Raw genomic sequence first — 12310 nt, forward strand, 5'->3', positions numbered from 1 at the left:
ACCCGTAAACAGCTAAATGGGGAAAGGAAAGTAGAGCGATAATTGATAATTCGTCCTTGTGGAGGACATAACACACAACCTCATTAACACGTCAATAATTTGTTTCCTTAAATAATCGTATAAATTAGGAATCCGGAAACAACTGTATTCAGTCCAACACAGGGGGGATATCTCAAACTATATTTATCTACTTTGATACCAAAATAAAACACCACCCTTTTGTGTGCTCCCCTTTTATTATCGAAACCTTGACTTTTCATCAGATTAATCTCTTGGGTTGCAACGTGGATGACTTGTAATTATAGACACCATCATGCTTTTATGCTTGGCATATCCCAAACAGCAAAACGATTCTGCGTGTCCTAATCTTAAAAAGTAAAACGGTTCTGCATATCCTAATTCTAAACAGCAAAACGATTCTGCATATCCTAATTCTAAACAGCAAAACGATTCTGCATATCATAATCCTAAACAGGAAATCTGTCCTGCATGTCCTAATCCTACACAACAGAAAAATTCTGCATATCATACACAGCAAAACGGTTTTGTGTATCTCAATCAGCAAAAATGTTGCATATCCTACACTAAAAAAACGGCTCTGTATATCTCTATGGGCAGCCGAAAGGGCAAAAAATAGTTGGTTTTGGATTTAGGACCATTAATTATATTTATTTTTTTATTGTTGAATTTAATTATCATTGATTTTGTAAAAATGTATTTTTGAACTTTCCGCTGCCCATATATATCCTACACAGAAAAACGGCTCTCTATATATCCTACACAGAAAAACGGATCTGCATATCCTACACAGCAAAACGGATCTGCATATCATACACAGCAAAACGGATCTGCATATCATACACAGCAAAACGGCTCTGCATATCATGCAAGGTGAAGATAACGAACAGTGATCAATCTCATAACTCCTACAAGCAATACAAAATAGATAGTTGGGCAAACACGGACCCCTGGACACACCAGAGGTGGGATCAGGTGCCTAGGAGGAGTAAGCATCCCCTGTTGACCGGTCACACCCGCCGTGAGCCCCATATCCTGATCAGGTAAACGGAGTTATCCGCAGTCAAAATCAGTGTGCCAAGAACGGCTTAACAATCGGTATGAAACACGTCAGACAGCATTTGACCCAATGCGAGGTTGTATTGACGAACTAGATCGTTATAACGACCATAGAATTTGCGAAATGCTGACTTCAATCGAGACTGTTGAAATCCCTGTACCATCAACTTATTTGTCAGTAGCTTACCTCGATTTAAAAACTGACTATATCCAGAACAAGCTCTTGCATATCGAATCAGTTGAGATATATAAACACCATATGCAGGTGATAATGGAATATTGCTACATAAATGTGGGAAGTTGACGATGGAGAAGCTGAAATCATCCCGTTTGTCATACAGTTGAGTTGTTAGTTTGCCGTTAATGTCTACTTTCAATAAAATATCTAAGTATGAAGCAGAAGTGGACGACTCTGTGGTGTCCTTTATTTCGAGCTCACAGGGATATATCAAATCGACATATGAATGAAAGCCATCATTGTTAATAGACAAAACGTCATCGATATATCTAAAAGTCGAATTGAAGGTCACAGCGAGAGATTTTTTCTTCTCACGTAGAAGTTTTTGAATAAATTCTGCTTCATATGAATATAAAAACAGGTCAGCTAACAAAGGAGCACAATTCGTGCCCATGGAAATTCCAACAGACTGTTGGAAGACCTGAGCACCAAAGACCACGAAGATATTGTCAATGAGGAACTCTAGCATATTTTTTATTTCAACTTCAGAGTACTTGTGCGTGGAATCAGAGTGGTGTTTAACAAAGTAAGTTTTTGAATGACTGATCACTAGATATGAATATTTCCGTTTTCCGTTTTTGTTGAAGAAGCAACTGTCTATGATGTCAAAAAGTCTAGTCTTTAATATATCGTGAGGAATGGTCGTGTATAGTGTTGAAAAGTCATAGGTTTTAATGCTATTGATTTGGGAAAAATTCTGTGATTCGACTTTTAGATATATCGATGACGTTTTGTCTATTAACAATGATGGCTTTCATTCATATGTCGATTTGATATATTCCTGTGAGCTCGAAATAAAGGACACCACAGAGTCGTCCACTTCTGCTTCATACTTAGATATTTTACTGAAAGTAGACATTGACGGCAAACTAACAACTCAACTGTATGACAAACGGGATGATTTCAGCTTCTCCATCGTCAACTTCCCACATTTATGTAGCAATATTCCATTATCACCTGCATATGGTGTTTATATATCTCAACTGATTCGATATGCAAGAGCTTGTTCTGGGTATAGTCAGTTTTTAAATCATACACAGAAAATCGGCTCTGCATATCATACACAGCAAAACGGCTCTGCATATCCTACACAGAAAAACGGTTCCTTACACTGCAGATTTATTAATAGACTTATGCACTTAAAATGAAGTACAATAACTTTTGAATGCTTAAAAACTTTCATGAAGTAATTAATTGTTTTTCACGTGGCTTTAGCATATTAACTATTTGATTACTTGGTAGTATGTATGCATTGTTTGACACCGAGCACGGATCCTAGAAACCGCGAATCTACCAATAATGTATGTTCTGTCACGAATTATTGTACAACCTGGGCGTGTAATAAACTGACAGAAAGTTAACCAAAACAAGGTCCAGATTTATTCCCTGCCAATATATGGTAAAAGACTGAAATACAAATTGTAACAATCATAAGTACAGCATTTGAATACAGAAATCATTTTGATGTCACGAATTGCGTTCCGTAGTTTTGAAATTTGAACAGCATCTTAGAGTAAGAAAATTATGCAATAAAATATCTGATTCCTATCAAATGTCCATAGTTATTTCGCTTAAACAATTATCAAGTATAATGATATTCAATAATATTAACTATTCACTAAATATACATTCATGAAACACAGACGCTTAGAGAAGACAACGAACAACGCGCCATACATCTACATGTGGCTTACTGATTGTGCAGTAAACAAAACAACAAAGCATTTATCTCCTAACTTATGCATTGAACAGAATATTCTACATATTCATTAGAAAGTTTCTGCATACATACAAAATTACTTACACTGTAATTTCCTGAGATTTAGATAACAAATCAGACGGAGACTGTCGACGCGTCTGCATCATGACGTAACATAAAGGTAACCAAAAATAGCAAGTCGTACCAATTCGATTCGCTTATCGCGACAGCACACTCCCCGTCTGATATCTTTAGATATCACAATATTTAAACTTCAACTATAAACAGTAAGAAATTAGTAATGTACATGTCTGTGTCTATTACAACTAAATATGTGAAACATATGTTCTAACACTGCCTGAAAGCATATTCAAGATTCAAAGAACAGCATATTTCTGAAAGTACATCACTGTTCCAAGAGGATAACAATATCGTTCACTGGCCTGGTGTATGAAGTGATCTTGTCATTCCGGTTGACCTTGACCTCCACTTTACGCACTAGGTCATCTTGTCCAGGAAACACCTTGGTGACGATGCCTAAGGGCCATTCATTTCGATGCATATCTTTCTCTCTCATCAGTATCACATCACCAACACGAACATTTCTTTGGGTCTGATGCCATTTCTTTCGAGTCTGTAGAGTGTGTAAATATTCCTTCTTCCACTTGTCCCAGAATACCTTTGCAAGGTGTTGTACTCTTTTCCACTGAACATGCATCAAATCCTTAGAATCAGTTTCACAAATCTTTTCGTTTAATACATCCATCTTCTGAGTTAGTAGAATGTTTGGTGTGAGGATGAATGATGAGTTTGGGTCAGAAGAGATACCCGTCAATGGTCGTGAGTTGATCATTGCACTAGTCTCTGCTAAAAGAGTAACCAGCACTTCATGTGCAAGTCCAACCCGTCGGTGATCTAGCAACATGCTATCAAGAATTCGTCTCGTTATCCCTATAAGTCTTTCCCATACACCACCCATGTGTGATGCATGGGGAGGATTGAATTTCCAAATGGTCCCTTCGTTGTAAAGGAATTGTTTCAATGGAAAGTCTTCGACCCAGATTGCATCTATGTGTAGAGGGTCAACAGCACCAACGAAGTTTGTACCTCTATCCGACCAAAATGTCTTCACTTTACCACGGATTGCCGTGAACCGTCTCAGAGCATTTATAAATGATGATGAGGACATCTCTTCAAGGACCTCTATGTGTACTGCGCGAGTGACGAGACAGGTAAATAGAACTGCCCATCGTTTGCTGCTTGCCGAGGATCCTCTGGTTCTACGAGTTATGACGTTCCATGGTCCAAAAACGTCTACCCCTACTGAAGTAAAAGGAGGCTGCCCTGGGATCAGGCGTTCTTCAGGTAGGTCAGACATTTTCTGGGTCTCGCATTGTCTACGCAATCTTCTGCAAACTACACAGTTGTTTAAGATCGAAACGACAATTCGCCTACATCCAGTTATCCAATATCCACTGGATCTCACTTTGCCTTCCGTGAAGTAACGACCTTGGTGATGAACTGACTGATGACACTTGATGATCAGAAGCTTAGCGATATGATGTTTCCCAGGTATCAATATAGGATGTGTGCATACGGTGTCCACTCGAGCATTTTTCAGCCGTCCACCTACACGGAGGATACCTTCGTCATCTAGGAAAGGATCCAAAAGAGAGTATAGGACTCTTTCGTGGTAAGCTTCGTGAAGAACGTAAGCAGTCTGTTTCCTCAGCATATAGTTCTTGTTGTATGGCTTTGATGATAACTTTTTCAGCTGCCTTATATGAATCTATGGATTTTGGTATGATCTTGGTTTTATTCTCTTGTCTATGCTCAAGAAAGCGTTTCAAAAGGGCAATAGCTTCAGTGAGGTGGTTCCATTCTTGTAATCTCTCAAACCTGTGGGTACCCAGTGTAGGTGTGTACTGAGTCTTCAAACAGGAGTTACGAATTTCTTTGTCCTCTCGTGGCTCAATGAGTTCGAACATCTCACTGGTTGTGTCAGAAGTCTTGTTCAAGAAATCAGAGGGTTCATTTAACCATACACTCCTTTGTAGGTTCTCTGCCAGTATTCCTCTGGATCCTTCATCTGCAGGATTCATATTTGTTGGAACATAGGACCACTGTTCAGGTAGACTGAGGTTTCTGATCTTCTCCACTCTGTTAGAAACATACACATGAAAACGTCTTGTGTCGTTGTGAATGTAACCTAAGACAACACGACTGTCAGAAAAATATTTCACATCCTGAAATTCAATATCAATGTGATCTTGAACTGTTTGAGCAACTTCTATGGCTAGAACTGCTGCGCATAATTCAAGCCTTGGAATTGTGTGTCCTGATGAGGGTGCAACCTTTGTTTTTCCCAATATGAATCGACTTGTTGAGATCCACCCTCATATGTTGTCCTGAGATAAGATACCGCCGCTATTGCTTTTTCCGAGGCATCAGAAAATGTTAAGAGTTCTCATTTTGTAGATTTGCTCAAATTTTGTGTGATTGCACGTGGCACATGACTTCTCTCCAAGGCTTGTAATGATGATTTCCAAGTGGCCCATTGAGACTTGACAGGTTCGGTCAGTGGTTCATCCCAATCAGATGTTTCCGAGACGACCTGCCTCATAATAAGTCTTCCTACGATGATCACTGGTGCAAGAAAGCCAAGAGGGTCATATAAACTGTTAACTGTTGACAAAACGCCTCTTCTTGTCAATGGTTTGTCCTCTGTTGAGACACTGAATATGAAACTGTCACTGGTGAGATTCCAATTGATACCAAGACTCCGTTGCATTGCTGGATCATCCTCCAAGTCAAGATAATAGACACCATCAGCCAAGTCATCAGGATCAAGGGTTTTCATTACAATGGAGCTGTTCGAAGCGAACTTGTGTAATCTTAGATTGCCATTTCGTTTCAATGCATCTTGAGTTTTCTGCAACAAACTTATGGCTTCTTCGGCTGTGGGACATGATGTTAGTCCATCGTCTACATAGAAGTTTCTACGGATAAACTGTGCGACTTCTATTCCATGTGTGTTCTCGGATATGTCAGCAATTTTACGAAGACCGTATGTTGCGACTGCCGGAGATGGTCTGTTGCCAAATACATGCACAAACATACAGTATTCCATCAGCTCGTTGTTCACATCATTGTCTCTGTGCCAAAAAAATCTCAAATAGTTCCTGTGTTCTTCTACAACTTTAAAACAATGGAACATGTGTTGTATGTCTGCCACTACCGCTATCATTTCTTTACGGAAGCGTAGAAGTACACCTAGGAGACTGTTCGTCAGATCCGGGCCTTGGAGTAAAACATTGTTCAAGGATGTTCCCTCGTAGGTAGCCGAGGAGTCGAATACCCCTCTAATTTGGTCTGGTTTCCTGGGGTGGTAGACCCCAAAGAGTGGAAGGTACCAGCACTCTTGGTTTTCTTTAAGAGGTTGTGCTGGGCCAGCGTGTCCTCTGCTAAAGATTTTCTCCATGAATGATATGAAATGTTGTCTCTTTGTGTCATTCTTACGGAGGCTAGTTGCAAGAATGTTAGCTCATTTTAAAGCCTGTGGCCTGTTATTTGGCAATTTTTGTCGGTGTTTCTAGAAGGGAAGTGGGACTTTCCAACTCCCATCGCAGTCCCTTTTGAAATCTTTATCCATTAGAGCGACGAAATTTCTGTCTTCCTCAGAAAATCCTATCTTCTCATCGTGATCAGATCTAGTGAATATACCTGGATCAATAGGATTCTGGATAGTGTTTGCTTGACCAATGGTAGGTTTGTTTGAAGGGAATAGGGGCCTTTCAGCTCTCATCGCAGTCCCTTCGGTAATCTCCTTGACATTGAAAGCACTGTTGCACGGTAGAAATAAGGATGGACGACCACTTCCAAGGATGTTAATTTTATTCACATTCACAATCTCAGGTATGTGGGTCTGGTTATGGCAGGCTTCTCCAACAATCACCCAACCAAGGTGAAGTCTTTGAGCATATGGTGTGGTCTTAGGACCAAGGCGTTGATCTAAGACATGGTGTGCCTCTAATAAGTCTCTACCTATTAAAAGCAGTGTGTCGCATTGATCGTCGAAATCGGGAATTGATCCAGCGATGTCCCTCAGATGGGGGTAGGATCTGGCAACACATGGAGTTGGGATCTCCGAACGATTGTGTGGAATGTGGTTGCACTCGATAACAGTGGGCAATTTAAGTTGAGTGTTGCCATCTAAGGACTGTATTATGTGACCAGTAGCACTTCTTCCTTTGGTAGGAATCGAACCTGCACATGACGTCAATATGTAGTCTATGTATTCACTCTTGACTTGTAGATCATTGAGTAGTTTTGACTTTACTAGGGAACGATTACTCTGATCGTCTATTATGGCATACAGTTTTACTGCATTGTCTGGGAAGCCTTCACGGAAAACTTTCACTAAAATTGTCTTGGAACATGATTTGCTAGTGAATCGAGCATTTCCACAAATTTGGGTACATTTTGAGTCAACTTCTGCTTTGTGCTCCCCGCCATGAACTTCAGTCATGTTGTGAGTTCTCGTTAACTGAGGTGTGATGTGCAATGCTGAGGGGTGTGTGTCGCTACCGCACTCTGTGCACTTTATGACTACCTTACAGTCTCGTTTGAAGTGCTCCTTGGATCCGCAGCATCGAAAACATAAACCATTCTCCTTCACGAGTTGTCGTCTCTCTTCAATAGACTTGTTCCTGAATGCTTTACATTCGTTCAAAGTGTGCTTCGAGTTAGTATGTAGAATGCACTTAAATACACTGTCAGTGTTGCCCTTCGTAGCTTCAGTCTTTCTAACGTTCACTTTAAGTCTGTTGTGATTACTTGGGTTCGTTGAACTTGGTTTCTCTACGTTATTGTTCACATCGTAGATGAAGCTAGGATCGTTCTTTATCCGACTCATTTCTTGCATAAACGCGACAAGTTCGTCGAAGGGTGGAAATGTCACTCTGTTTTCTCTTTTGTAGCGGACAGCCCTTGACGTCCATTTTTCTTGCAAGGCATACGGTAGTTTCCTTATGATGGGGAGAATGCCTGAAGAAGTGTCATAATATGCCAAGAGATTATGGTACTGGTGATTGTCCTTGATGCTTTGTATTTCTGCTAAGATGTCAGTTAGGTCGTAGAGCTTCTTGTTGTCTTTGTTAGACAGTTTAGGGAAATGTTCCAATTTCCGTTTTATAGCCTCTTCCACCATTTCAGGGCACCCATAGCGATCTTCCAGTCTCTCCCACAGCCTTTTGAGTCCTAACGATGGATTGTTCACACTGGAAATTTTGATGCTTTTAGCATGGGAAGAAGACACTGGTCCCAGCTACTTTATCAAGAGTTCTATTTCCTCAGAAGCATCTACGCTTAGTTCCTCCATTACACGTCTAAAAGTTCCCTTCCATGAGAGGTACGACTCTGGCTCCTCTGAAAAAACACTTAATCGTGCAAAGAGTAAGTCTTTCTTCAACAGAAATCTGGTGAATTCCGATGACATATGATTTTGAGAAGGATATGTGTTCATGACAAATGGTGGCTCCCGGACTTCTTCCAGATGTGTGTCGATCCTCGATCGTGGTAGTGGTCGGAACAACTCTGGCGACCAATTGCGATCTTGTACAGAGTGTGGATGAAATGGTCTTGCAGCTGGGTTTAAATCAGCATGTTCGTTTAAGTTAGCATGGCTCTTTACATAACTGTTCGGTTCGACCTGTAGGGCTCTCCTGTTCTTCCAGTAATCCATCAAAGAGGCCTCCTTGCTCCGGTTCACCTCTATCCATCTCCATTGCTTTGACTTCAGCTTCTGCTGCGGCCAATTCTCTTTCATATTTGAGACGGTTAAGATTTGAGTCTATCTCAGCCTTCCTCCTGGCTGTCTCAATCCTCATCAATGCTTCTTCTTCTTCTTCTAAATTGATCTTCTGTTTCATAATATCTCTTTCTTTATCAGAATATTTGATCTTCACTCGAGCTGCCTCTACTTTAGCAGGTGCTGAGCTGGTGTTTGAACGATTAGACTTCGCGGATGATCGTCCTGAAGATCTACTGCCTCTTTCCTGAAGTTCTTGTTTAATTTCGTGAATTTTCTCAAAGGTTTTTTCAACAGCCATGTTTCTCTGTTTGTTTGTTTGTTTGTTTCAAAAAATACTTCGTACTCCTTCATTGCACTTTCATCATTGTTTCTAATAATGAACTCCTCGCAGTCTGACACTAATTTTGAATACACCCTAAACTTGTCTGAAAGTTCTTGTTCCTTGGTTTCGATAATTGTTATGCTTTGTAATTTGTCCCAAAATGTATGGTGTAGGATATTGTCAATGTCCTCCCATAAACGGTTGATTTTGGTTACCTTTATGTTACGTCATGATGCAGACGCGTCGACAGTCTCTGTCTGATTTTTTATCTAAATCTCAGGAAATTACAGTTCTTTTACTGTTCTGTCACGAATTATTGTACACCCTGGGCGTGTAATAAACTGACAGAAAGTTAACCAAAACAAGGTCCAGATTTATTCCCTGCCAATATATGGTAAAAGACTGAAATACAAATTGTAACAATCATAAGTACAGCATTTGAATACAGAAATCATTTTGATGTCACGAATTGCGTTCCGTAGTTTTGAAATTTGAACAGCATCTTAGAGTAAGAAAATTATGCAATAAAATATCTGATTCCTATCAAATGTCCATAGTTATTTCGCTTAAACAATTATCAAGTATAATGATATTCAATAATATTAACTATTCACTAAATATACATTCATGAAACACAGACGCTTAGAGAAGACAACGAACGACGCGCCATACATCTACATGTGGCTTACTGATTGTGCAGTTAACAAAACAACAAAGCATTTATCTCCTAACTTATGCATTGAACAGAATATTCTACATATTCATTAGAAAGTTTCTGCATACATACAAAATTACTTACACTGTAATTTCCTGAGATTTAGATAACAAATCAGACGGAGACTGTCGACGCGTCTGCATCATGACGTAACATAAAGGTAACCAAAAATAGCAAGTCGTACCAATTCGATTCGCTTATCGCGACAGCACAATGTAGGAAATGGGTTAATTACACAAATTGATATATATGTCTCTACCTAACTAACCACGAGTTTGATTTATCTTAACAAATCTACCAAGGGATTGAACGCAATTTAAACATCGTCTTTTAATGCACGAGCAGCACCAAAGAGCGATTTCTTTTAGTAATGTTACATCATAGACCGATTTTCTTTTTGCGTTGTTTAGCATTACATAGAGAGATGTTGGTTGTTAAACAATAGTTCATTTATTTAATCTAATAAAAAGAGACAAAAGCCTTGCTACGTCACTTAGTTGTGATAATACATTTCAGTCAACTTGCATCCCTTTGAAACTATGGAGCGCCAAATTAACATAGACTAAAATAAAACTATTAAACGGCAAATTAACATCGACTAAAATAATCGAAGATATCTTTGATTATTTGAAGATATCGTCAATTGAATTATTGCGCGCAATAATTGAATTGATGCGCGCAATAATTGAATTGATGCGCGCATCAAATTAATTATTGCTCTTAACTATTCAATTAATGCGTGCATCAATTCAATTATCGCGCGCAATAATTGAATTAATGCACGCATGAATTGAATTGATGAGAGCATTAGTTGATTTGATGCGTAATTCAATTGATAAGAGCAATGATATATTTGATGCGCGCATTAATTCAATTGACGAGAGCAATCATTGATTCGATGCGCGCATCAATTCAATTATTGCTCTCATGAATTCAATTGATGCGCGCATCAATGCGGTGGAATTACTGTTCGCAAATTTAATTTGGAACTCGGTATAATTGATTTGATGATCTCTTTAATTCAATTGAAGACATCTTTAATTATTTACAACGATTTTGTATAAAGAATTAATGAGCGCATCGATTCTTTTATGGAGTGCAGTAATTCAATTAAAGAGAACATTAATTCAATTGTGGATATCTCCGATTATGTAAGTACTCTCCCTAAAAGAATGATATCATTAATTCAATTGAAGAAAGCAATAATTCAATTACAGTGTATTTCTCATTAATTAATTGAATTGATGCGCGCTACAATTCAACAGAAGAGAACAATAATTCGATTATTTAAAAAAAAATGTGTTACTGAACCTGAGTAACCTCATGGTCTTCTTTCCCATTCTTGCCAAGCATCTGCACAAATTTCGTTCATTTTATTAGCTGTTGTTATTCAGTAGCGGATCTAGAGGGGGTTACGAAGGTTACCCCCTCCTCTTGGTTGATCAGTTGGCCATTTTGGGGTCTTCACCCCCTATTTTATGTAGAAAATACATTCTCCCCCCTTTGAAAAATATCTAGGTCCGCCAATTATTAACGGACAACAAACAATGTAATCAGGCTAATATGCTATCTCGACATCATGCTTAACGGACAACACAAAATGAAAAGTATGATATTCCATAAAGAACCTTCTTATCATTGATTCTTCCACTATCTTGACAATATGCAAATACAGTACAGTGAGGTGAGAGGCAGAAATCCATTTCGTCATTGTTTACATGTTTATGAAAATACGGATACAGTGAAAAGTCGGTTAAAAAGAAAACCTTATTCGTAGTCTTAATTGCAGAATAGGTAATAAGATGAAGGAAAATTATCAATAAACTTCAAGAAAACAAAACGGACCTTACTTAAGTTTAGTTCAATGTTTATGATAATCAAATAATTGATATTATTCAAATTGTGTGTGGGAGGGGGAGGGGGAGGGGCGCAAATATGATTGTGTCCCCCTTTGAAAAATGGGTGGATATGCTCCGGCTGTTTTCCTTCCCCTTTGCCTTTGTAGGACCGCAACACCACAATCTGATTAAAACCAGACTTGTTAGATCCGCGCCGTATACTCTGCGTAAGAAGTTCTATTTTCTTACATTTTATGTACTGAAGTTAGTATCGAACCTTTGATAATATTATTCTGCTACACGGTTAGAATACATTTGTCCAATTATCCAATTCCAGTATCTGATTCATATTGATCAATAATAGTAATGCATTAACATGCTTTCCAATCTCCATTTCGTATATTTGTATATTGATTATTGTTGAAAATAAAAATTCCATTCATGGAACAAAGGATGCATTTTAAATCATATCTGTTACATCATCCAGCTTTCTTTCTTCCTTACATACACTGATTTTGACTGCGGATAACTCCGTTTACCTGATCAAGATATAGGACTCATGGCGGGTGTGACCAGTCAACAGGGGATGCTTACTCCTCCTAGGCACCT

Source organism: Ostrea edulis, chromosome 9 (genome assembly GCF_947568905.1).
Source record: "Ostrea edulis chromosome 9, xbOstEdul1.1, whole genome shotgun sequence".
Classification (NCBI taxonomy): Eukaryota; Metazoa; Mollusca; class Bivalvia; order Ostreida; family Ostreidae; genus Ostrea; species Ostrea edulis.